Below are 27,416 nucleotides of genomic sequence, written 5' to 3'. Positions count from 1 at the left end.
TCAACAGGGCTTGCAATGTGAAGTCTGGCATAGAGGATGCAGTGCACAGTTAGGGTGATGCATCGGTACTGCAGAGTTGTGAGCCTGGAGTCATCGTTGAGACTGCCATTGATGAGGGATGTGAGGGCCTGTACCAAGGATGTGTCGCGCAGTGGTGCCTCCGATGGGTTGCAGTGGCGATGCGGGTCTTTGCAACAGGTCCAATCCATGCAGAAGCTGCGATGAGTCAGTTCTGCTCAGGGTTGCCCCACTCAGCAGAGGAAATGCGTCAGTTCTGCTTGATCCACAGAGGCTGGCAGAGCACCTTAAGCCCACTTCTGTCATGGTTCCGGTCTTTTTGCAACACCTGGGGGTCCGACATCCGTATGGCTGCATGAATACATTGTCCGCTTTCTTGCAGACATTATAGAGAACGAAAATATGGAGTAGACCGGCTAGCGATCCTGCTTCCTCTAAACAGCAAGTGGCATCGACGGTCAGCAGGTATTGCACTACCGGGTGAGAACGCATAAAAACCTGCGGTGATCACCTCGACATGCTTTGGATACAGGCACTTTGCCTCGTCTGAACTCTGCTCAAATAAATCGTGGATTTGCAGTAGTCCCGTTGTCCGTATGGTCAGGTACTTCATCAGCCGCACCAGCGCAGGAGTGCTTGTGTAAATTACTGAGTAGTGGGAAGCGCAGGAGCATGTTGTCAAAAGACACACCTTGTTTGTACGTGCAGGAGTTCTTGTGTTGATTCCGTGTTGCGGCATGTTCAGGAGCGGGTTGTCACAACACCCACCTTGTTTGTGCTTAGCGCAGGAGCGCTTGTGTTGATTCCGTGTCGCGGCTCGCGCAGGAGCGCATTGCCACAAGACCCACCTTCTTTGTATTTAGCCCAGGATCCCTTGTGTAGATTCTGTGTTGTGGCATGCGCAGGAGCGCATTGCCACAAGTCACACTTTGCTTACAAATAAGCGCAGGAGCGCTTGTGTTATTTCAGTGCTTCGTCACAAGCAGGAGTGTATTTCTTTTTGTTTGCGCAGGAGTGCTTATAGTTTCGATTCCATTACCTTTCTGTGTGTGAAGACTTCACATTACAGCCTATCCAAGTAGTACACCCCAGGTGAATATAAATGTTCTCTTGGAATGCATTTACTGACTGTATGTAAGCCTGTATGAGTGTTACCAGGGTGTGCAGAAGAACTTACCCATATGGTAGACAGTGATTCCTAGAGGGGTTCCCTCATCACCAGTGGGCGTACCCAACCAGGTCTTCACATAAAAGGACACCACTCCACACATCTAGGATTACTTCCCCCGGCCCCCATCTCCACCCTGGTCAGTATATATTCTATTACTAGGGACAGGTGGGAGACGTTGGATGTTGTTCACGTCATCCCCAAGCAGAAGATAAGACTTATGGAATCCTGACAGAATTCGAAGCCCAGGTTGTATATCTCGCCTGGGCAACATGAGCAACCCAGATATCTCCTTGCAGAACATAGCAGCCATGCTGACCCGCATGCAGGCAGAGAACCTGAGTTTATGTCAGGATATAACAGCCTTGCAAGGCCAACTTGCCGTTAGCCAGACATTGGCTTGGGGTCAGACCCCTATGGTTAGGGTCAGACAGGAAGGGATACTAAGGCCTCCTTTGGTTAATCCCGGGGGGGTCCTCACTATCCTCTCGAAGCTCTGCCCCTCCCATACCGGTGATAGCCCCTTACAAGGTCCAATTAGCCTCCCCGGAACGCTTTTATGGCGGTAGCTCTAAGTACATTATTTTCCTAAATCAATGCCATCTTCACTTCACGGCACGTACTTCTGCCTTCATTGATGATGCATCCAAGGTCGCTTTCATCCTTTCCTATCTAGGAGGGGACGCTGCCCAGTGGTCCATATCATTTGTTGAAAACGACGATCCCATGCTATACAGTCTCCCAGTAGACCCTGCGAAGAATGTCCTCTCATCACACATTCGTACAAACTGCTGACAACAAACTCCTCAACCATAAACAGGCTAATGCTGATCTGTTGCACTACATCACCACCTTTAACAGATTAGTAATTAAAGCAAAATGGCCCTAGTCGAAAAAGGCCGGAACCGTATTGCTATGGCACTGAACTTGCTCTGTGAAACAAGTCCAGTGATTCTTGGGGTTTGCAAACTACTATCGATGCTTTATCGAAGGATTTTCGGACATCATTACTCCCATTACTCGTTTGCTATGCAAAGGCGTGAAGTTTTTATGGGATTCCGGGGCCTTTCAGGAGCTGAAAACCAGGTTCACAAGCGCTCCCATCCTGATACACCCCGACCCTGAGCAGCCTTTCAAAGTAAAGGCCGACGCCTCACAGAACGCCCTGGGTGGTGTGTTAAGTCTCAAAGACGGGCCTGTTGCATGCTGTGGACTACTATACCCGGAAATTACAGCTAGCATAACGCAACTACACGATTTCCGACATAGAACTCCTAGCCAATAAAGCAGCATTTGAGGAATGGCGTCATTACTTGTAGGACGGTCGGCACACAGTAACCATATACACTGACCATAGAAACCTACAATTTCTCCACTCGGCTTTGGCCATTACTTTCAGGCAGTTAAGATGGACCTTGTTCTTCAATGAATACGACTTCCTGATCACGTATTGACTCAGAAGGGAGAATGCTACAACAGATGCCCTGTCCAGACTAGAAGAAACTATAGAAGAGACAACCAAAGCAGAACCTGTGTCCATCCTTCCCAAACGCAGTTTTCAGTGTGTAGTCCTTTCATCCTCCTTTTTATCCCGGTTACACTATGACATCGAACAAAAATATCCGTAGGAATGGATTGGTGACTTCAAAGGGGTTACTTCGTGAGATGGATTCTTGTACAAAGAAAACTGTTTCTATCTCCCTTTGGTAGAACATCAGCAACAAGCTCTGTACATGTGCCACGAACACCTCTTGTCTATTCACCCTAGTTACCATTAAACCATAGACCTGTTTAAAATAGACACTTCTGGTGGCCATCCATTGACACCGACGCACACACTTACATAGCCCGTTGTTCCGTCTGTGCCTAAGGAAAGACCCTGTCCCAACCCACAGTTGGGTTATTGAACCCTATCCCAGTGCTTCCATATCCTTGGCACACCATATTGATTGATTTTGTAGACAAACTGCCCAGGACCAGAACAGGTTATACCACCATTCTCACCACTATGGACCACTTGACCAAGATGGCACACTTCCTACCATTTAGAAAGCTGCAGACAGCGCCCGAACTGGCTGTGATCTTCATGTACAACGTGGTGCGATTACACGGGTGCCATCTGTGTTGATCACTGACTGGGGTTCCTAGTTCATATCCCGGTTTTGAGGTGAGGTGTGCAACACTATGGGGATGGAGGTACGTCAGTCCTCGGCCTATCATCCGCAAACGGATGGACAGGCGTAAAGGACTAATCAAACCATGGAACAGTACCTCTGTTGCTTACTGCTTTCCATAGAGAAAGAATGGTCAGAAGTGCTATGAGTAGTGGCATATACCTACAATAACAACAAGCACACTTCCAGAGGAATGTCGCTTTTCTATTGCCTCCAAGGTCGGTATCCAAGATCAGTGCCTGGGAAGAACCATAGACCAGTCACATGCCCACAGTACAAGAGTACCACACCCTACTACACGGCCTCTGGCAACAAACCTGATTTGAGCTAGCCAGAGCTAAGGAAACCCACATACAAAACACCAATAAACATAGACAGGCAGAACCAGACTACAAAGTAGGGATTAAGGTGTGGGTGTCCATAAAGACTCTCAATGTGCGTGGGCCTAAAAACATATTGCCACATTATGTAGGCCCCTACACCATCGAGAATGGTCATCAACTGAGTATCCATGAGACTCACCTTGCCACCAGATATGAAAATACACCCTGTGTTCCACGTATCCCTCCTGAGGCCGGTTCACTCAGAGGACCAAGACGCTTCCCCTCCGCCTCCTGTACTTAGGGATGATCACAAAGAATATGAGGTTCGAGCTATACTTGATTCCCGTAGAACAAGGGAGAGGCTCTTTTACCTGGTGGACAGGAAAGGGTATGGACCAGAGGAGATGTCCTGGGAGCCCTTGTCCCATGTGCGCCACGCCCCTCAGTTGGTTCATGCCTTCCACTTTCTACACCCCCTTAAGCTGCGTCGTGCCACCCCTGTTTAGGGAGCGGTTCTGTCTTGGGGGAGTGTACTGTCATGTTTCCAATCTTTGGGCAACACCTGGGGGGGGTCCGACGTCCGTATGGCTGCATGAATACATGGTCTGCTTCCTTGTGTACAGCATAGAGAACGAGAAGACCTAGTAGACCGGTTAGCGTTCCTGCTTCCTCTAAACAGGAAGTGGCCTTGAAGGTCAGCAGGTGTTGCACTACCGGGTGAGACCGCATAAAGACCCACAGTGCTCAACCTGACACTGCTTCGGATAAAGGCACTTTGCCTTAGCTGGACTCCACTCGACTAAATAGTGGGTTTGCAGTAGTCCTGTTGTCTATCTGGTCAGGTACTTCCTCAGTGGCACCAGCGCAGGACCACTCATGCAAATTACCAAGTAGTGGCAAGCGCAGAAGCCAGCTGTCACAAGACACACCTTGTTTGTACTTAGCGCAGGAGCGCTTGTGTTGATTCCATGTTGCAGCATGCACAGGAGGGTATTACCACAAGACCCACCTTGTTTGTACTTAGCACTGGAGCGCTTGTGTTGATTCCGTGTGGCGGCACGTGCAGGAGCGATTTGCTACAAGACCCACTTGTTTGTGCTTAGTGCAGAAGCGATTATGTTGATTCCGTGTTGCGGCACACACAGGAGCGTGTTGCCAGTAGACCCACCTTGTTTGTATTTAGCGCAGGAGCAGTTGTGTAGATTCCCCGTTGTAGCACACGCAGGAGTGCATTGTCACAAGCCACACCTTGCTCACACATAAGCACAGGAGCGATTTTGTTATTTCAGTGCTGTGGCATGCGCAGGAGTGCATTTCTTTTAGTTTGTACAGGAGCGCTTATAGTTTTGTTTCCTCTACCTTTCTGTGTGTGAAGACTTCACGGTCCAGCCTATCCATGTACCACACCCCAGGTGAATATAAATGTTCCCTTGGAATGCGTTTACTGACTGTATGTAAGCCTGTATAAGTGTGATCAGGGGGTGCAGAAGAACCTCCCCATATGGTTTATCCCTACAGGTGGTGATTCTTAGAGGGGTTCCCTCATCACCAGTGGCCTACCCAACCAGGTCTTCTCATAAAAGGACACCACTCCAAACATCTAGGATTCCTTCCCCCGGCCCCCATCTCCACCCTGGTCAGTATATATTCCATTACTGGGGAAAGGTGGGAGATGGTGGAGGTTGTTCATGTCATCCCTGCGAGATTACTCTGCAAGCAGAAGGTAAGACCTGTGGGGTCTTCACAACTTCCAAGGGTCTAGGACTGGGGTGGCAGGACTTGGCAAGGTAAACTCACAGATGGAAGCAATAGCAGGCAACAGGTCAGCACAGCAGGGCAGAAGTACCTTCAGAGCAGCAGTAAGCAGACTGGCAGTCCTTGTAGAAGGACAGCAGTCCTTTCTCCTGGCAGAGTATCCACAGGTATTCACACACAGGCAACTGGATGAAAGAAAGGGAAAGGGTGGAGTCCAGTAGGGACGTCACAGATATTGGAGTAGACGGGTTTTGTCCTGCTTCGGGCGACATTGTCCCCCTTGTTTATTTAAGAACTCTTCTCTTGTCCCATACGGGCACATTGCAGGAAGAAATGTAGACTACCCCTTACTCCATTAAAGCTGGTCGCCATCTCTCATGCTAGCCTCACAGATTCTTGAGCACTTGGCAACTTCTTGCTGACCCTTCGCATTGCGTAGATTTGACCCCCAATCTGCCTTTATTGGAATTAGAATCTGTAAGTATGCTGAGCCCTGTCAGCCAGGAAAATCAACGACCCCCTACCACATGAAGGCTCAGCGCAATGCTGAATCCTAGGCGATTGGACCTGTCCTGCTGCACCTTCCCATTGTGAGGATGTGACCTACAATCTGCCTTTACTGTCTTTAGAAGATGAAAGTATGCTGAGAGCCGCTGTCCAGGAAAAATCTAACTACCCCTACCACATTAAGGAGGGTCACAATGTCTCTGGTGACCTAGTTGACTCCTAGTCAATTGGTCTCATCATGCTAACTCTTCCCATAGACAAGATATGACCCACAGTCTGACACCGTCTGCTACTGAGCAAATACACCCCACAAGAAAGGAAGGATGTGGACGACCAATCAAAGATGGCGGCCTGAGTAAACACTAGAGGCATGTAATGGTAAAAGTATTGTCTGGCTGAGCCTGTTCTATTTATGCAAATAAAACGCAATACAGAAACCGAGGTAGAGCTGGCGTCGCCTAATGCACGTGTTCTGAATGATTAATTCGTTTCTCCATCAGAACACGTGCATTGATGTAGGACATCTGTTACAAGGAAATTATCATGAAATAGATTCAACATTTTGAAAACGTTCGCTTGACATATTTCTACAGTTCACTCACTTAAATTATGAAATATCTAACTTCCATTTCGTCTAGATTTGATGAGGGATACTAACGAAAACGTGTTTTTTATACTTCTAAAGGCTTAAAGTTCAGAGTGGAAGTTAGACTGACTTTTTCTTTAAATCATTGAACAGATAAATTAAACATGTTGTCGGAGAATACCGACATATACTTTAAAAAAAACACGCTAATGTCTATTAATTTATTATTATTGATTTATGGGAAAAGATCACGCGATTGTAAGAAGGAGCAGGTTTACTCAATAGGCAGGTCACAAACGGTCGCTTTGTTTAAGTATTTTGCAGGTTAATCTCTTTTTCATCAGATATGTTTATTCCTAAAATGGGTGGTGCATAACTGGGATTAGCTGGTTAAAAATAACTCCAGACATTGTGGAGCGTGTTATAGTCTAAATTGTTTGGGCCTCTGAATTAATTTTAAAGTCGAAAGGGCCATTGCCTTTTCATCATCCCCAGCTTAGAATATTCAGCGTGTCACAGATGCTCATGAATAACGTCCATTTAAAAATGTTGGCAAAGAGCGCTGGTGAGTGGGGCAGATGAATTAAATGTTGGGGGGATCTGACAGGCAGCACGCTGCTTTGTGATCATTCCAAAGTTCTAATAATCTCCCTCACCTTCTCTGCCTGCCACTCATGAAAGGGAATAGGTGATTGCACCTCGGGCTATGTTCTGCGCCTAATGACTCCTCCAAAGGCGGATTTGTGAAGGAAAAATTAACTTTGAATGAGGATTGAATTGGCCATGACAGCCCGATAGCCTGTGACATAGATTCTGTGGCAAAACAGACGTAGGCTTAATTGATTATCAATATTTTAAGCAAAATGATGAAAATAAGCATTAAGTGATGAGAAAGGCAGTCTTAATGCAGGAGGCAGTCACCGGGACATGGGGTGTCTTTGGGGAGGCGGGCGCTGATTACCATTACTAAATCGCATCTCTCAAATTTTTAACTCTGCTTCTCTGCGTTAATTGCCTTTTTTCAATCGTAATATTTGTGGCGGATTTCTCTCTGGACTTTCAGTATTACACGCAACGGTCTATGGTGTTGTTTCAGTATAAAAATATTCAATATTTAACATGGTTTAGCGTACAGGGAATGTATAATATGGTACTATTTGTCTCCAGGGGTTATGGCGGCATCATAACCAATGCATCGAAAGGCCAGGCAGTTTGTAAATGTGACCAGAAGCTCAAAAGATGTCGACTTTATACATTACCCCTTATGTATTTTTTATGGTAGTGGCTATTTACCCAGCCGCTGGGTACATCTTGAATTTTATCCCCTAATTTCTTCTAGCTTGCAAAAGTAAAAAACGATTTACCTGGGGGCCTTAAAAATAGAACAGAAACGTCACTATTTACCCGGCCGCTGGCTAAATAGTGGAGATTCTGCAGTGTTTAGCCGGTGGCCATTCAAATAGCAGAAAAACGTCACTATTTACCCGGCCGTTGGCTAAATAGTGGAGATTCTGCAGTGTTTAGCCGGTGGCCATTCAAATAGCAGAAAAACGTCACTATTTACCCGGCCGTTGGCTAAATAGTGGAGATTCTGCAGTGTTTAGCCGGTGGCCATTCAAATAGCAGAAAAACGTCACTATTTACCCGGCCGTTGGCTAAATAGAGGAGATTCTGCAGTGTTTGACCGGCAGCTATTCAAATAGCAGAAAACCATTACTATTTAACTGGCTAAGTAGGGGAGATTCTGCACTGTTTGACTGGGGGCCATTTAAATAGGAGAAAAACGTCCCTATTTACCCAGCTGCTGCCTAAATAGGTGAGGTTTGTACTATTTGGGCAGCAGTCAAGTAGACAAGAAACTTCACTCATGACTCAGCTGCTCGCCAAACAGCAGTCACGTACAATTGGGCCAGCAGCCATGCAAACAGCAAGTAAACATAATTATTTTTGTGGCTGCTAGTTAAATAACAGAAATTACAGATTATTTAACCAGTAGCCTGGAACGCCGCAAAGAAACTTCAATATTTACCCAGCAACTGGCTAAACATCTGAAATGATTGTCGTGTCGTGACCCCCCCAATGACGACCGACACAAGGATATCTTTGAGGGAGCTTTATTCTGTTATCCTCCCTGTATCCCGTCCCTACTCTAACTGCCCCCTTCTCGTGTTACTCCTCCTCTTCCTCCTTACCCGGATACTCCGCCCCCCTAGCTACTAGACTGCACACAATCTTACATCTCCCCCTTTGTTACCAGAACATGTGACACAGATTTACATTTCTTCTATTAGCCGTTTAGGCCGTTGGATGGCTTGTCTGGGCCTGAGAGACCGGCCTTCAGCCACAGTTCCAGAGCTGCCTCCAGCATCCCAATCCCGATTTGTGGGACCCTCATCATGTTCTTCACAGCGCTCAGTTCCGGACGTCGTGGGTCCCGATGCGAGTGTTTCTTGCATGGCGGGACTGCATTTTTGGAAGTGAGACACATTTCGAGTGATGCGCCTGTTTTCCGACTCCGCCGTCAGCATGGTGCCCTTTTGTCGAGTGACTGTCAGGGGCTCCACTCTGAACTGACAGTCCGTCTTTCTGCTTTGTTCTTGCTTGACCACAACACAGTCCCCTTCATGAAAGGAGAGGGACCTGGCTCGCCTTCTTCGGTCAGCATATACTTTCATGCTCTCCTTGCCGGCTCTATCAGCGACTGTTACTTCTTGGTGAGTACGACCTGGGGACACTGGTCGTAGGGCACCCTCCCAGGTGGGTATCCGTGTCCGAATGGGGCGCCCCAGCATGAGCGTAGCCGGACATTTACCCGTGGTGGCATGGGGTGTTGTTCGATATGCTCGAAGCACTTCATTGAGGGCCGTTTGCAAATCTCGTTTATCAAGCGTAGCTTGCTGGAATGTCTTCTTTAGGGTGGCCATAAACCTTTCAACGGTGCCATTGGCTTGTGGCCATAAGGGTGTTATCCGCCGATGCTGGACATTCATTAGTTTTGCAAAGTCACTGAATTCCCGTCCATTGAAAGGTGGACCATTGTTTGTTTTTAGTTCCTTGGGCACACCCCAGGCTGCAAAGACTTCGTCCAACACCGCAATGGTGGCGGCAGCGCTGGTGGACGACACAAACTTGGCAATAGGAAATCGTGAGTATTCATCTATTATTACGAGAACATATTTGCCTGATTGCATTGGGCCATAAAAGTCCATGGCTAATTCGTGCCACACTCCAGGCGGTAGCGGTGTCATCTGAAGTGGGGCTGGAGGATCACCGTGCCCTACTACTTGACACTGCGGACAGTCCTTCAGGGTGAGTTCCACCATCCTATCAAGAAGTGGGAACCAGACACGCTCTCTGAGAGCCCTTTTTGTCGCAACGACTCCCCGATGACTTTCATGGGCCAGGTTGATAACCCCTTGTCGCAGTTGACTGGGAATGACAATCCGGTGATCTCTTAATAGCAGACCCTCTGCGGTGACAGATAGTTCTTCACTCACGTTTTTGAAAGCCTGCAGTTCTTGACGCGTTGTCGGATCACTCCCCTCATTGGGCTCTTCGTGCCGCCATCGGTGTGTCTGCACCCGGCGTATCACCCCCTGTAACATCTCATTGTGCAAGGTGGCTTGTTGAATGATCTCTAGGGGAACAGCGGGTGGTCGTGCTTGATCCACTACGAAGTGGATATATTCTTCCGCGACCGACGGTCTGGAGGAGTGAGACGCCCTGGGGTGTCGCGACATGTAGTCAGCCGGGTTGGCTGATTTTCCCGGCTTATGTACGATGGTATACGTATACTCTTGCAAGCGCAGTCCCCAGCGTTCGATGCGAGGTGGCATCTTGGAGCGTGGATTTCCAAAGATGGTGACGAGCGCTTGGTGGTCCGTCACCATGGTGAAGTGTTTTCCATATATGAACACATGAAAGTGTTCACAGGCCCACACTACTGCCAGACTCTCCTTTTCGGGTTGTGAGTATGCCTTTTCCGTGTCAGAGAGGCTTCGGCTGGCATGAGCCACTATGTGTCTTTGATCAGTGTCTTTGTCGTATTGGGCTAGAATGGCACCTAAGCCGACAGGGCTTGCATCCACCGTTATTTCTGTCTTGCGGTCGGGGCTAAAATATGCCAAACTCTCAGCCGCTCCCACAGCTTGTTTGATCTCCTGGAAAGCCTGCTCGCACTCATGAGTCCACTCGAATGGCTGTCCTTGCTTTGTCAGTGTTCTGAGCGGATGGCTAAGGGTGGCATAGTCTTTGATGTACCTCGAGCAGTAGCTCGCCATTCCCAGAAAGGACCGCACGTCACTGACGTCTCGTGGGCTCTTGGTGTCATTTAACGTACTCACTTTCTCAGGGTCGGGCTTCATCCCGGCCCCCGAGAAGATGTGCCCAAAGAACTTCAGCTTCGACTGATGGAACTCACATTTATCTTTGTTGAGCGTTAAGTTTGCTTCCAGGAGGGCATGGCATACACGGTCGAGAGCAGTGTCATGATCCTGGACATTTGCCCCATACACTAGGATGTCATCACTGTCGTTCAGTGTGTTGGGGATATGGTGGATGGTCTGGCGGATGGCCTCCTGAAATATTTTGGCGGCTGAAGAAATACCGAAATTCAGTCTTTTATATCGATACAACCCCAGGTGCGTTGCAAATGTTGTGATGTACCGAGAGCTCTCATGAAGTTCCAACTGATGGTACCCTTTGTTGAGGTCCAGCTTGGAGAACGCTCGAGCACCATTCAGTGCGGCTATCATGTCGCTCAAGTGTGGTCCTGGGTGACGCTCCCTTTCGATTGCGGTGTTAGGCATCCGCATGTCCACACACAACCGAACCTTTCCAGGAGTCCCTTTCTTTGGAATGATTACCACTGGTGACACCCATGGTGTGGGACCTTCTGTTCTTTCGATAATGTCAGCCGCCAACAGATCCTGTAGTTCATCTTCCACAGCCTGCTGGAGATGGAACGGCACTTTCCGAGGGTGTTGGGCGACCGGCTGGACTTGGTCATTGATGTGTAGACGGATCTGACACCTGTTCATTTTGCCAAGTCCCATGAACAGTTTTGGGAACTTGTGGACAATGTCGATGTCATTGCTGGCGCGATAGAGAACTTCCACCAGTCGCAGTCGTTCGGCCGTCGGCAGACTAAGAAGACAGTCAGCCTCCGGCCCTATGACGTGGATCACAGCGGGAACGGACATTGCTTTGTGCCTCAGCGTGGTTGAAAACTTCCCGAGTCCCGAGGCAGGGAAGTGGTTTCCTGGACATCCAGGTGTAGACCCGGACATATGCAGGACTCAGACGAGGGAGAGGGTTAATTTTTTTGTACTCCGTCACCGGAATGTAGTTTAGTGACGCTCCACTGTCCATCACAAATTTTGTGTCATCTCCACCGACGCTGATGTCCAGTCGGGGATATTTCTTAAGTTGATCCGGGTCGGCGATCATATCTGCATATTCAACCGAATATTCCCGTTCATCTGATGCTGATCTGGAGTCTCGGGACGCTGACCTCCTCGACCATCGGGATGTCCGCGACTCTCTGCTGGAGTGGGAAGATCGTGACGAGGACTTTGGGCGATCATGCACCGCTCGCGCGTGATGCCGGCAGGTGTCCCCTCGCGACGTCCCGTGTGTGCTCTTTTCCTTCTCCCGGCGATATTCACCGCACATGGTTGCTCCGCCCACACTTGCGGCACTGCTGTCCCATAGCCGGACACGCACCTGTATGTGGGAAATCATACCCGCACCTGTAGCACTTCCTCACGGGCACTTTTCTCATATGTTCATGGCGTTTGCCTCTCCTCCCCGACTCAGGCCGACGGTGTCCAGTATGTCGGTGACGCGACAATGGCTGGGAGTGCCGCCCACGCTCTCTGGAACCTCGGCGGGGGCGACTAGCTTGCACTTGACAGACTTGCTCTCTGCGATCAGTACGTCCTGCTTCCATGTTCTTGGCCTGTTCCTCAGCCTGATCGTGCACCCTCGTCATTTCCTCGATTTCGTCGAGACTGTGGCTCTTCTTCAGCAGTTTTCTCAGGAGCGTCTCAGACTGACACCCATCGATGACGCGCAACCGGATGGCGTCGTCTGTTGAAAACGCTTCGAAATTGCAGTGGCGGGCTAACTGGCGTAGCCGTGTTATGTATGCACTCATCATTTCGTCTTTTTCCTGATGTGCCCGCTGGAATACGTATCTCTCGTAGTCTACATTTTTCTTGTGTAGAAATTTCCTGTCTAACGCTTCTCGTACCTTGGCATACGTCCCTGCATCTGCAGCCAGAATCTCCTTGATCATTTTGCGGATGTCTTTTCCTACAAGATTGCGGACCGCAATTAGTTGATCTTCATCACCGATTACCTTGGATCCTTTGATATAGTCTTCAAAATCTTCGATCCATTCCTCCAATCGGGCCCCATGCTTCCCCCAACCACGAGTGCCAGGGGCTCTGGAGGGCGCAAGTGTGACAGTCCCATCACGATGGGTTTTACTTCCTGACGTGCAGGCGATCCGTGATTTGACATTGTGATTTGATTTTGTAGGACGTGGCTTACTGCGCTTCCTTCCTGCACTTGCTCGTGCTTGTTTGTTGACCTCTTCTAGTATGGATGGTCCTTATTTTCTTTATGTGTGTTGCTTATTGTCTTCACTTTTATTTATTTTCTTTCTTGCATTTGCTTGGGCTTGTTTGGTGACACCCTCCTCCTTCCTTTGCCAATGCTTGTTGACTTTCACTCGTGGCTCCTGGGCGCCTGACTTTAAGATGGCCGCTCACTCATTTCAAGGGAGTGTCCTCCTGTAGCTGCCTGATTCTAAGATGGCCGCCGGACCGACATCACACACACGAGGCTTGACTGCTTCTCACAATCCTCCTCACACGATCCGCGCTGCATCGAGGCCTCACTCACCAGCTCCACACAGGCTCATGCGCTTCACCCCGCTCCTCAGGACCTCGTCAGTATCTAGGTAGGCGCGCACTATGGCTTCAGCTTCTCCTGGCACGCACGTGTTTCCGATGTCGCGCTGGAGGGGGGGGGTAATTGCTCACAGCGAGTCACTCCGTTGCCTCTCGCCAACGCTGGTACTCCAGCCCGCACGGCAGGGGCCAGGGTCTCACTCTCGCCCTCAACTCCTCCGCCTCACACGGTTCTCCGCTCTCTCGGGGCACTTAATCTGGCGCGAATCCTGAGTTTGGCGCGAACAGCACCACTTTTGAATTTCCTCTCCGGCGCTCTTCCGCACGGGGCTCAACGCGATTGGGACGTCGCGGAGCGCGTTCAGGGGTCGCTGGTCCTTGGGACGGACGGCGATCGCGTCGGGGCTCGTGTGGCGCACCAGCGACTACCTCCGCACCTTGCCCAGGGATGGACCACGTTTTCTTCCGGGTTCAGGGGAGAGCATGCCGCTCATCCCACCCTCGTCGCCAGCTGTCGTGTCGTGACCCCCCCAATGACGACCGACACAAGGATATCTTTGAGGGAGCTTTATTCTGTTATCCTCCCTGTATCCCGTCCCTACTCTAACTGCCCCCTTCTCGTGTTGCTCCTCCTTTTCCTCCTTACCCGGATACTCCGCCCCCCTAGCTACTAGACTGCACACAATCTTACAATGATGTACTCTATTGGCCATAGCCTAACTTGAAAAGAAACGTAATTATTCACCTGGTGGCTGGCTAAATACTTGACAGTATTCACAACGTGGCCAGTAGCCATGCCAATGTCAGATGAACTTCAATATTTATCCAGCTGCTGTCTAAACAGCTTAGATTGTGCTTTATTATGCCTTATGCAAAGTTCAACAGGTACTTACACCAGGTAGAACTACAAACAAGGAGTAAACACAATTTGTCATCCACCTCCTTATGAAAGTTAGGGTCCTATTGTATTATTATTTCACTCACAAAAAGGGGTCACAAATGCTGCACATACTGTATGCGCCTGCAATCTAACCTATGTACTGTATGCTTGATTCACAAAATAGTAAATCATAGGGAGTTGCAGACCAACCTGCCTAATTAATATTCATGAGGCAATTGCCAATTTGTGACACTCTGTGATACATTATAATGCCAGGGAATGGTGGCCTGCTTGGGACAGCGCACCACCATCTATAAAACTGCATTCTAAAATAGAAAACCTTTTTTCTTTCAAAGCAGCCCGTATTTCTTAAAGGAACCAGAGCAGGTTTTTAAAAAAGTCTTTGGTTTTGGAAAACATCCCCCTTCTTAGTATGCCATCATGATTTTCAAAGGGAAAGGGGTCCTAAGGGCTATTTCCCCTTTGCAAATTAGTTACTACCACAAGTTAGGGGTCCTAAAGACTATTGCTCCTTTGCAAACTCGTTTCAACCCCAAATCAAGGGTTGTTATCTGATCAATGGCTTGCAACAGCAATTGCAGTCACAAACTATCAATAAATTCCTTTCGCGTTAGAAAGGCAAGGGAGGAAATTCTTTTCATGAAACCTCCTATATGCTCTTCATAAACAATCGCAGAAGTCCTCTCACTAATCTTTGGTATTTCCCAAGCCATAACATGGGTTTTGTACATAACGATAAGCCCTGTTGGCCACAAACCCTGTGATTTTTCAAAATGAGGCTCTTAGTGCTAAAAGTGGATAAAATGCCAGCACAAACTTATAGGTCTGAAGGTCTCAAATGTTTGAATGTTTCCAAGTTATTGTGATAAAAAAGGCACAAAATGCTACTCCATTACACCATGGATGAGACAACTTGACAGGCTCTTTATGGAGTGGTCTGGTGCTCCAAAAATGCTCTTATTACTTTAGGTTTACCTGTAGAGGTGACTAGTGATAAAGATGATCAGAACCTTTGCAAGACTAGTTAAAGCTGTGTACTCTTCTAAAGCTATGTACTCGCTATTACTCACAAAGCTAGGAGAATGACCAGGACCAGCTATAGGATTACCATAAGGCTCCATGTTATCAAAACACATCTTTTTCTGCGGCAGATTAAGTGCATTCTGAAATTATAAATTCTGGTTGAGGCGAATTAAACAAATCAGATTAAAAAACCCGAAAACAATGATTTGCAAAAGCAAAACACAGAACTGGAAATGTACCCAAGTGACATAGACCCATCTAATATTTAGGGTGATTTTTAGCAAAATAGAAAAAGTGGCAAAGGGGGCATTGTGAAGTGATAAAAGCAGTGTAATTGAGAGTGTGCATTGCGATCTTATACCAGAAGGAAGAAGAACGATGGGCCTGGTTTAGAGTTTCGAGGACAGAGTTAATTCTGGCCAATACATCTGCCATCCTGAGGGAACTCAGTTCGCCAAATTAAGAGTTGTCCGCTGGCCCTGTGGATAGCCCCTTAGATTCACACAAACTGTCAGACATGATGGCCGGCCAGCAGACTTTTCAAACATTTTTGTTTTTCCAAATCCAAACTCCCAAAGCGGGATTTTATTTTTGATAAACAAAAAAAACTAATGGTCCCACACCCTTCGAGTTTTCTCCCACTGTGACAGGTTCATTAGTTTATTTCCTGTCTCTTACAACCAGGATTACTGTAAATAGGATAGATGGTATAAAATCCTTCCTAACTCTGTCGGGCCATCAGAGGAGGCATTTCTTTGAGGAGCCAAAAGTAGAGGAATGGAACTATAATTAAGTGAACTGAATGTCATTAGAATATGAATACAATTTCCCAGTAACTCAGAGAAAGACAAAGAGACATCAAAGACACAGAAGACATGAAATTCGCAGAGATTTGTATTTAGTAGTTTTATTTAAAAACATTGTAAGAAATAGGACACTGAATAAACAGAGACATTTTATTACCTCGATTCTTGTGCCCTATGAATGGTTCATTTCATAGGTACACTTTAATACTCAGATTCCAGACAGGGGATGTGCATTTACTTTTGAGGTTTCAGAACTAATTTGGGATGATTCTCTTTCAAATATCATTTTCTGGCTGTAACTCAGACACAGCCTTGGTGCTAGGTGATGGCTCTCACAGCAGTATCAATAGTGTCGTTTCCAAGCAGAAGTATCCAAAACAAGGACACAATGAAGCATGAAATCTCGCACCTGACAAAAGAAAATCCCAGCTTAGAAACATTGACACCATTAACAAGAGAAACCTCTGGCTTGCCCCTTGCTCCTACCATCTACTCTTTATTATCAATAAGGAAGAACTAATCACCATCCTTGTGCTAAATAGGATCTCACAGCATTTCTCTGCCTAGCCTTTTCGCCATTCTTCCACACTTCAGTGCTAGTTCTTCACCCTCCATTCACAGGGATGCAGTCAATACACTGTGCAGGGAAGCTGTACCTATTCTCCATCACCTCATGCAAAATGCATCTCACTAGGCTATACACTTAGACTTTCACCACACAAGAAGTCTTACTACTACATACTTGGTATTTACCCACTGCACATACCCACACATGGAATATCAGTGCAAATATCTGGGGTTCACACAGAATCCCTCTTTAGGCCATCTGAGATGATCTATCTGAGACTCCATCACCCCCCTCATCTGCTCATCACAGCAGAGCCTTCTTATGATCCAGTGCTCCCCTTTGCTGATTGCCATTGCCCTTTAACCCATTTGTTAGCCATTAGCCATTTTTCCTGGGTTCACCTATCTGATGTTCTCAAACCCTTTCTGCCACCCTTAACAGACCACACTAATTTTCACCCATCCACCTTTAAACACCTCTACCAGGTTTCAGTCTCTATGCCCTAAGATCCACACTCAGACTACTGTGAAAGCATCAGACAGCATCCTGTATCACAAACAGTCCGACTTTTTAGTCACATTGCATGCTCTGATTGTTCATCAAAATACTTACCAGTCTCTACATGGGCTAAAGATGTGGGGATTACTAAGGGGTTGGCAGCATGAGAACCATGAAGTAGAGGCCTTTATAAAAGGGATATTCTAATACATGTGACCTAGAATCACATAGGTATCATTCTGCACCAGGTATTCTTCCTATTCCAGGTGCCTTTAGCTGTTGGTCCTCCTACCTGTCTTGTTCCATGCCCTGCTTTTCTATGTTGTTCGGGTCATCCTGATACTCATCCTGGCACTGGTTCAATTAGGTCTGGTCACCCTGGCACTGGTTTCTCGAAGCTGGTGCTCTTGGTTGTAGTTCTCCTTTTTTCTGACTTGAGCTCCCTTTTACCCTTGGTTGTGGCTCCACTGGTCCTTCTTGTCATGGTCCTCTTAGCCCTTGCCCTGCTGGTTCTAGTTGCCTAGCCATCTCCTTCTGATTCTCCAGGTTTTGTTCTCCTAGTCTTCCTCACTCTCAGTCTGGTATGCCAAGCATTGGTCATCCTAATCTCTGTCCTAAGAGTCCATGTTCAGTTCCTGATTTTGTTTCTGGTCCTCCTTGAATAGATCTTTGTATGTCTAATCTTCTTGTTTCTGGTCCTCATTGCCATTCTGGTCTTTCCAGGTCCCCATCTCTTAGCTCTTTCTTTCTGATCCTTTTGACCCTCGTCACATTGATCAAGGCATTCTGATCCTTCTCACTCTGCTCATCTGATCTCGAGTACATAATTTCCTGGTCCTGATGCTCACCTCAGTCCACCTGGCTTCTTGTGTCCAGGCCCTATTAGGCACTGCCCTCTTAGTCCCAGTCTTCCTGATTGGATTCTCCTGGTCCTCATGGCCCTTCTAGTACTGCACCCAATTGTCTAGGCCCTCTTGCTCTTGATTCTCTCTGCCTGGGTTTTCCTAAGCGTTGTCTTTTTGGTCCCGGTCCTCCTGGACACCCTGGTCTAGTCCAATTAGTCTTCCAGGCTCTGGCTTGTTCTGAGCCTTTTCATCTCTCATAGTGCTGATTTTTCTAATCCTCCTTGCTCTGGTCCTACTAGTATTCTTTTTTAAATATATTTTATTGGCGTTTTCTAATAACAGTCCATTGCACTGTTGCCACTGTGATTTAAAAAGTACACTACATGAAATCAAAAAAATATGTCCAGTCAAGAAACTTGGGCCATATGTACGACCGTATTTAGCAGTCGTTAATGCAAATTGGCTCATTTGCGACAGCTAAATAGGCCTGTGGCATGTTCAAACCCTATTTTGCACGTTAGTAACCTATTACCTACTTGCAAAATAGGGTTTGCGTCTTGCTATTAGGAAGGGGTGTATAGCGACTCGCAGTGCCATGTACAAATGTTTTTTGACTAAAATGCGGTTGCAAAACATTCATATTTTACAGCCAATGGAAAGCTGGTGGTAGGCCAGTTGCAAATGGAATGGAAACGCAGCCTGTTTTCCTTTAAAGGAAAATGAGCTATTTTAAAATAAACTGATTTATTGAAAAGCAGAAACAGACAAGGTGGTCTGCTGACCGCAGCAGGCCACCATCCCTGTGAGTACCGGTCATTCCCAATGGATCGTAAATTGCAACCTGCCTCATGAATATTAATGAGGCAGCTTCCTTGAGACCCATTTGGGAATCGAAAACAGTGTCTCACACATTGTTGTACATTTATTTTTGTGAGGCACAATTGCAAGTTGCAAAAAATCGCAATTTGCGACTCGCAAAACAGAATGGTCGGACATCTGGCCCTTGGTTCGGTGCCTGGTACGTAGGTAAGAAGATCTAACAATGCTACTGAAAATTAAATGAAATGAAAATTCAACTTTTAGAGCATTCTATTGCCCAAGGTTGTCTAGGCACTGAAACTCTGGGAGACAGGTCCCAAATCTAAGCAGAAGGCTAAATGTCTAAATATTGAACATCCAGGTTTTAAGAGCTTTGCGGAAAGAGAGAAGGTCCTTAAGATCTGTGGGCATCAATTTCCAAAGCTTAGCAGTACAAGCAATAAAGCTCCTGCCACCCTAGTTAGATCTTTTAAATCTGGCTACTACCAGATTTTGGACTATAAAAGATCTGAGTGGTCTACTGGGGGTGTACCATTGGAACCTTCGTTTAAGATACTTGGGTCCCACATCATGCAGCGCCTTGAAGTCGATGCAGACGGCCTTGAATTCTATACTGTTTTAATGTTAAGCCAGTGAAGCTGGGAAAGTACCTGTGAAAGAGATTAATACTTGGGAATTCCCAGGAGTAAGCGTGCCATTGCATTCCAAAGAATTTGTAATTTAGGCATGCATCTTTTCTGGATGTTGGTAAATAAGGCATTGCAATAATACATTTATAGAAATAATAAGGTTAGAGCTTATGAATGTTTTGGTACAAGAACTATAGGCAGCAGGGAGGAACAAAAGTAAGAGAAAAATGAATGTATGTTAAACTTAATAGCCCCGTCCCCTTGAAGACATATATCTCATCAGAATGAAAATAACATATATCAGTACAGAATGACAATTACTTCCTACACCAGTTTACTGGAGGGCATTGTAGCGTAGGGGACATCAGGGCCAGCATAAGGCTGAAGCTGGCCAAGTCTTAATATGGAGGGTTGGGTAACAAAAGTCGGATCCCTGAACATTCCAGGAGGCCCTGAGAGCCTACTAATCCAAGTGTCTAGGGTGGTTGGCCATCCCTCTTGGCATGTTCTGTAAAGTACAGGTGGAGGTTCCCTTGGTACCCTTCATACTACCCCCTCATCTTTCGTGCTTATTCAAGTCCCCTGGTTCTGATGGCAATAATCTTCATGCTCCTAATATTTCTAGTATGCAAGGATCTGGTCCTAATCCTCCTGCTCATTGCCGCAGTGCTTCCATACCAGCTGAACATGGTTTTCTTTGTTCTTAGTGCCCGGCCAGGTCATCATGTTCCTAATCTTTCTGGGCATCTTGTTCCTTGCCCTGTAGCCTGGGTGTGGTCATCCTGGTTCTGATGTCTGTGGTACTGATCTCCCTGTTTCTCCTCACGCTGTTCCTCCTGGTCCTTGTACACAAGACCCTGATCCTGGCCCTAAACCTCTTTGACATGATCTTCCTGGTGCCCCTAGCCCTTTGATTTCTAGTCATCTTAGAATTTCTACTACTGGCTCTGGTTGCCTGTGTCCTTGGTCTCTCCTCCATGGTAGCGCTATTCTTGTTTTTCATAGTCCTTGCGCTTCTCGACATTATGTACCCACTGGCCCTGATCCTCATGGCCCTGGCGCTTATAGTGTGGTTTTTCCTGGGCCTACGTCTGATGGATCTGGTTCACCAACCATTCTACCCTTGGTCTCCTTGGTCCTGGTCAGCCTAGTCCTTCTTGTCCTACTGTGCTTGTTATCATAAACATTGCCTTTTGGTCATCCGGGCCCTTTTTGTTTTCACTAGTCTTGGCCCATTTGACTCTGTTTCTTTCTGGTCCTTTTCTCCCAGGTCACCTGTCCTGATTTTCCTCCACAAACTCCTTGCCCTAGTACTGCAGGTCTTGGCCCACCTGGTATTTTGTGTTCTGGCCCTCTTAGTCTTTGTTCTCCTGATTTGGGTTGTCCTGGACTTCCTGGATCTGTTCATTGTCCTCTTAGTCCTTTTGGTTCTGCAGTGTTGATCCATGCCCTCCTGATCCAGGTTCTTCTTGCTTGGGTCCTCCTGCACCTGGTTATTATTGGTCCGAGGCCACTACCCAGTCCCCTTGATCTTCCCGATTCTCTTTGGCCTTCTTGCATCTGATCCTCCTCACCTCGGTCCTGACACCTGTAATGTTTACTGTGGTCCACTTAGCAATCTGAGCCCTGGTACCCTCGGTTCAAATAATTCACAGCCCTCTTAGTCCTGTTTCCGGTCCTCTTGGCCATGGTCCTTTTAGTTCACCTAGTCCTAATTGCTATGGACTTCTGGATGCCCATAATATTGGTCCCCTTGGTTTTTCTTATCTCTGTCTTGCTTATCCTGGTTTCCTGGTCCTGATTTTCATAATCATTTTCAATCTAGTCCCATGGCTCTAGTTCTTCTGCTCCTTACCCTCATGGTTCTGCAATAACTTGTCCTGGCCCTCCACAGATAATCCTAACCTTTCTATGTTTTGATTTTCCTTGACCTCATGCTATCCTGGAACTTCCTGTTCTGTTCTTCCTAGTCTGTCTGGGTGCCATTCCCAAGTACTCCTGTACCTAGTCTTTTAGACCCTGGGTCTCCTGTTTCACAGGCTCCCCGTCCAGGACCTTTTCATCCCTCTCAGCATAATTCTTGCCCATCAGTGCACCTGGTCCTGCTCTCCTTTTTATCTAGTTCCCTGGTTTGTCTGTTCCTAATCTTACTGCTGCTCGTTCTTCTGCTCCATGTAGTCCTGGTCTAGTACTCCTTTGTGGGGTCCTCCTGTATTGGGTCTTCTGGTGCTGGTCCCACTGGCCTTGGTTTCGCTAGACCTCTTAGTCCCCCAGTCCTCCTGCCCCATTCTAGTCACACTAGTCCACATGGTCTCCTGATTTGACTGATCCATCTTGTTCTTGTCCATCTGACCTTGGTCCCCTCTATCATAGTCCTCCTTGTAATGGTCCTCCTTGAAATGATGGAACCAATGAAAGAAGATGCTTTTAGAACTTTAGCTGTATCCATAACCTCAGCATCTATATTGGACCTGGTACCCCCCACAATCTGGAAGAAATGGGAAGATGATCTATACCTAGGGCTGCCATTTTTTTAAATCAGTCCCTAATTACAAGCAGGGTTCTGCAGATGTTGAAGAAAGCATTAATAACCCCCCACTGAGGAAAATATGCAGCAGATCAATCAGCTTTTAGTATTTACTACCCAATATCGCAAATCCCCTACATGTTGAAAATTTTGGAAAATATGTTGTTAAAGACCTTACAAGTTTTTCGGAAGATCACAACCTTCTAGAAAAGGAGTAAACAGGATTTTGGCCCTCTTATGGCACAGAAACAGCACTAATTTTGGCCATGGATGAGCTCCTGATGATGGTTTACAGGGGTCAAATGGCGGTTTTGATATTGCTTGACTTATTAGCCGCATTTGACACTGCAACAATCAAATACTTCTCTCCAGATTAAAAGATTTGGGGCCAGATGTAGGTAAAATTAAATTTACGAATCCTTAATAGCGATTTTTACCGATTCGCTATTAAGGACTCGCAAAATTGAATGTAGGTAGGAATCGCTAAAATATTAGCGATTCCTTAACATTCCTTAATAACGAATCGCAAATTGAGATTAGCTAACAAGAAATACCAACCGATTCATTCCTATGGGCTAGGAGGCCCATAGGAATGAATGGGAAGAAATTCACTATTAGTGATTCGGTATTAAAGAATGGCAAATAGTGGGCGCTATTTCAAGGGTGCCAGGGTGTCAAAAGGACACCCTGTTGCACCCCTGAAATGTGCATGTGTGCACATGTGGTGCCCATACATGCCCTAAGGGCATGAATGTGTGCCACATGGCACTTTAAAAAAAGCAAAAAAGTCCTTTTTTAAAGGAAATCGCTAATTACCATCAACTTGAAGTTGGTGGTAATTAGCGATTCCTTAAGGCTAAAGTGCACTTACTTTTGTGCTACTTACATTGCATTTAAGGAATCGCAATTCCTCATTCCTTAAATGCAAGAGCAAAATAAGGAATCGCAATTTTGCGATTCCTTATTTTGCTAGCAGGTTTAAACTCACCTACATTGCTCGCAGCCAAATAGCGATTGGTAACGCTGGAAATCTGCTAATTTCAGCGTTACCGATCGCTATTTGGCCACCTACATCTGGTCCATAGTTATGGATGGGAGATTGCTACAATGGATAGGATGCTGCCCGTCAGACGGAACCCAGGCAATCTTATTACCTCCCTACCTATCAGAAATCAAAAAAGTGGACCATGGGGTGCCTTAGGGCTCCACACTTAGCCCTATCCTTTTTAATATATATCTATGCCCCATGCTGAAAATTATTCCAACATCAGGCATTCGTTTTGTGAACTATGTCAATGATACGCAACTGATTCACCAAATAGCAATAGGCACGCAGCATCAGATGCATTTCAGAATTGTGTACGAGATGTAGCAGAGTGGTTGAATACTAATTCAATTAAATTTAACAGTGAGAGAACAGAATATCTATGTTGCTTGCCTTCCAAAACCCCTCATACTCTCTTAAATAACTTCTGGCCTTGAACATGCACAGGCAATTTAGAGACATCAAAGTCAGTGAGTAATTTAGGAGTGCACAATGATGACAAGCTCTTGATGGAGACAAATGCTAATAAGATAGCAGCTATAGGTTTTGGACTACTACGGAACATAAGGCAAATTGTACCACTACTGACGCAACCCACAAGAAAGCTAGTGGTGCTAAGTACAGTTCTAAGCAGATTTAATTGTTATAATACTTTACTGCCTGGAGCACCAGAGTATTTATTAAAAAGGCTAAATAGAATGCAGGCAGTAGCAGCAAAGCTTGCACTAGATAAACTTAGACATGACTCCTCTTCCATCACTCTCAAGGAAATCCACTGGCTCCCAGTGAAAGAGAGGGTCACATTCAAATTAATGTCCTTTGTGTATAAGGCAATAACAGAAACAGGACCTAGGTTGCTGCAAGGAAAATGTGAACACTATGGTCCAGCAAGGAATCTATGCTCATCCTCAGCTAATTTATTACGCATTCCTAAGTTTCGGAAAGTGAGACATGGAGACCCGGCTTTCTCAGTACAGGCAGACCATATATGGAATAAGCTGCCTCACCCCTAAGAGCTAGTGAGAGTCTCCTACAATTTAGGAGGGACCTGAAAACATGGTTCTTTCCCAAATAGATAGCAGTGTTCAATAAGAAAGACAGGATATAGGCTGTGTTTAAGAAACTCCTCCTCCTGGCAGTCTTTAAAGCTTTTTTCGGGAGAAGGTTAACTTAGCACCAGGATACCTTTTTGATGAAAGCAGCAGTTTACAAATGTATTTAATAATAATGATTAAAATAAATTCCCATGTTGCAGGTCAACTTGCTTCATGTAGTCCTTGTCACTCTTATTGTGGATTCTCCCTGAGTCTGACCCTCATGAACCTTCTTATCTTGGCCCCACTATTACTAGACTTCCTGCTCCTTTAAATCCACCTGGTCATTTTAATCTAGGGTCTTCAGGTCCTGCCAGCCCTGATCATTTCTGGCCTTGATCTTCCCAGACCTGGACTATTCACTTCCGGCCCCTTGATACTGCTCTTTGATATAATGGGCTCTTTTATCTGGTCCTTCTTTCCATTGGTCTCTAGGTACTGGTCCTCTTTGGTCCGTCTAACTGGGTCTGCAACTCCTGAATCTGGTTGTCCACATTCTTCTGGTCCTAGCGGTGCACTCTGGCCCTCCTGACTCTCCTTGTCTTTATGGTCCTTGGCCTTCTGTTACTTCTACCCTGGTCCTTCTGTTCTTTCGGGCCTCGTAAAGTGGGCCAGATCTCCCTGCTTTTCCTAATTCTTCTCACACTGCTCCGTGGACCCTTAGTGTTGTTTCTCCTTGTATTGATCCTCATTCTCGATTTGTTCCTTGTCCTCTCCAGCACTGTTAACCCTGGTCCTCGTAGGTGTCCTTGGGCCTTGTTCTTCTTGTCCTGAACCTTCTTCCATTAGTTTTGGAGGTTTTGCTAGCACCAAGACACTTCAGTAATCTTTCACTTTAGAAAACTGTTACTTACTTACTTGTGGCTCTGGTGGTCTTATTCCTCTGGGTGGTCCTCCTCCTGGACCTTATTCTCCTACTTGTCATCATCCTTCTCCTAATAGCCCTGCTTCCTCCTTCCCAAGACCCCTTTCACAATAACTTTAGTCAGCTACAGCTTCCAAGTCTGTAACTCAGGTTTTTATTTTTTTGACTTCCAGATTTCTCTTGCTGAGACAGCACTTGCAAGGACAGAAATGAGTATTGAGTAGAGACAGGGCCTTGCACGCTTAAAACACTGATTAGCATGATACAAATCAAACTAACTTTCCCAAGATATATTGCGCAGATGACTAACATGTCAAAGTGGCTGAATTGACCCCACAGTCCATGTGACCCACAAGCATCTATGCCTGAAACCCACTTAGCTACATAAATAGTAATAACATTTGTTTCTTCACAGGCAGCAAAGAGAAGTCACTCTACAAATATTGATCAAGGTGTTTGCTAGTGTCAACTAAGTGCACAGTGTGTCCATAAGTGTATGTATGCATGAGCAAGGTTCCCATCACCCACAGCAAGTGGCTCGCTTCATCATTTGGGAACCTGGGAACTTGACCAAGGAACCATCTTCTACCAGATTGATGTAGATATTGGTTCGGTGGATGTCCCAAATGTGTCAATTGATATCTTTCCGAGTCGAGGGAGCCACAATAGTGATAATAGTGGGTGATGTATGCAGTGCAAGTGATAGAAAAGTGGTGATTTAAAATTGGTTGCCAAGGTACAAATATGTGTTTATTCTGGTGCTACCTTGATACCAAATTAAAACTAAACAGTGCTATACAGTTCAAACAAATACCTGTGTTCTTAAAGACTGGTCTACATGTTTCAGCTCTTGGATATACTCTATCCCATCTTTCGTCAGGACCAGAAAGCTACTGCATATTAACGGTGTAGTGAATACAAAATACTCAAAGACATACAACCTGGACCATGATCTTGGTACAGGTAGATACCTGTAAAAGCAACAACAGTGATCAATACAAACAGACAGAGTGGTGACATGTTACAGTAAAACCGCAAACACATTAGAAATGTCGATTTTGTTCAAAGTTACCAAATCGTGTACTAGATAATTCTACGTCCATCACCGCAAGTGAAACGTTAGAATTGTAACTCACCCGAATAAAACTGGGTATGTGCCTCACCCCACCCGGCAACTGCTCAGGTATAGGAGGCACCGTTAAGCGGTGCCTCCTATACCTGAGCAGTTGCCGGGTGGGGTGAGGCACATACCCAGTTTTATTCGGGTGAGTTACAATTCTAACGTTTCACTTGCGGTGATGGACGTAGAATTATCTAGTACACGATTTGGTAACTTTGAACAAAATCGACATTTCTAATGTGTTTGCGGTTTTACTGTAACATGTCACCACTCTGTCTGTTTGTATTGATCACTGTTGTTGCTTTTACAGGTATCTACCTGTACCAAGATCATGGTCCAGGTTGTATGTCTTTGAGTATTTTGTATTCACTACACCGTTAATATGCAGTAGCTTTCTGGTCCTGACGAAAGCTGGGATAGAGTATATCCAAGAGCTGAAACATGTAGACCAGTCTTTAAGAACACAGTTATTTGTTTGAACTGTATAGCACTGTTTAGTTTTAATTTGGTATCAAGGTAGCACCAGAATAAACACATATTTGTACCTTGGCAACCAATTTTAAATCACCACTTTTCTATCACTTGCACTGCATACATCACCCACTATTATCACTATTGTGGCTCCCTCGACTCGGAAAGATATCAATTGACACATTTGGGACATCCACCGAACCAATATCTACATCAATCTGGTAGAAGATGGTTCCTTGGTCAAGTTCCCAGGTTCCCAAATGATGAAGCGAGCCACTTGCTGTGGGTGATGGGAACCTTGCTCATGCATACATACACTTATGGACACACTGTGCACTTAGTTGACACTAGCAAACACCTTGATCAATATTTGTAGAGTGGTTACGTTACAGTTACTAAACTTTTTTTGGACTCTCAGTTCTTCTTTTTTGTATACATGTGTTGAATTGGGGATTGTGAACTGTTTGAGTCGTTAAACTACATCCCTTGGACCCCCACTCTTTTAGAGATAATTTACCATAGCAAAGAGAAGTCCTCATGTGAATTATCCAGACACATTACTTGTATCCTGCTTTCACTTCTCTATTCCACAGAAACCTCATCACCTTGTCTCATTCAATTTATTCCTGCAAGTATCCCAAAACTCAGCACCCCCAAGCACAAACTGCCTACAGTACATATCCCTCCCTCTGAGGTCCAGAAACCATCTATCTGTCTGCATTCCCTTTCTTTTTGCGGCTGCTTGTTGACTATTGCT

The sequence above is a fragment of the Triturus cristatus genome, chromosome 11 (assembly GCF_964204655.1).
Source record: "Triturus cristatus chromosome 11, aTriCri1.1, whole genome shotgun sequence".
NCBI classification, from domain to species: domain Eukaryota; kingdom Metazoa; phylum Chordata; class Amphibia; order Caudata; family Salamandridae; genus Triturus; species Triturus cristatus.
The sequence above is the reverse complement of the archived record's forward strand: the minus strand, read 5'-3'. Positions refer to the sequence as shown.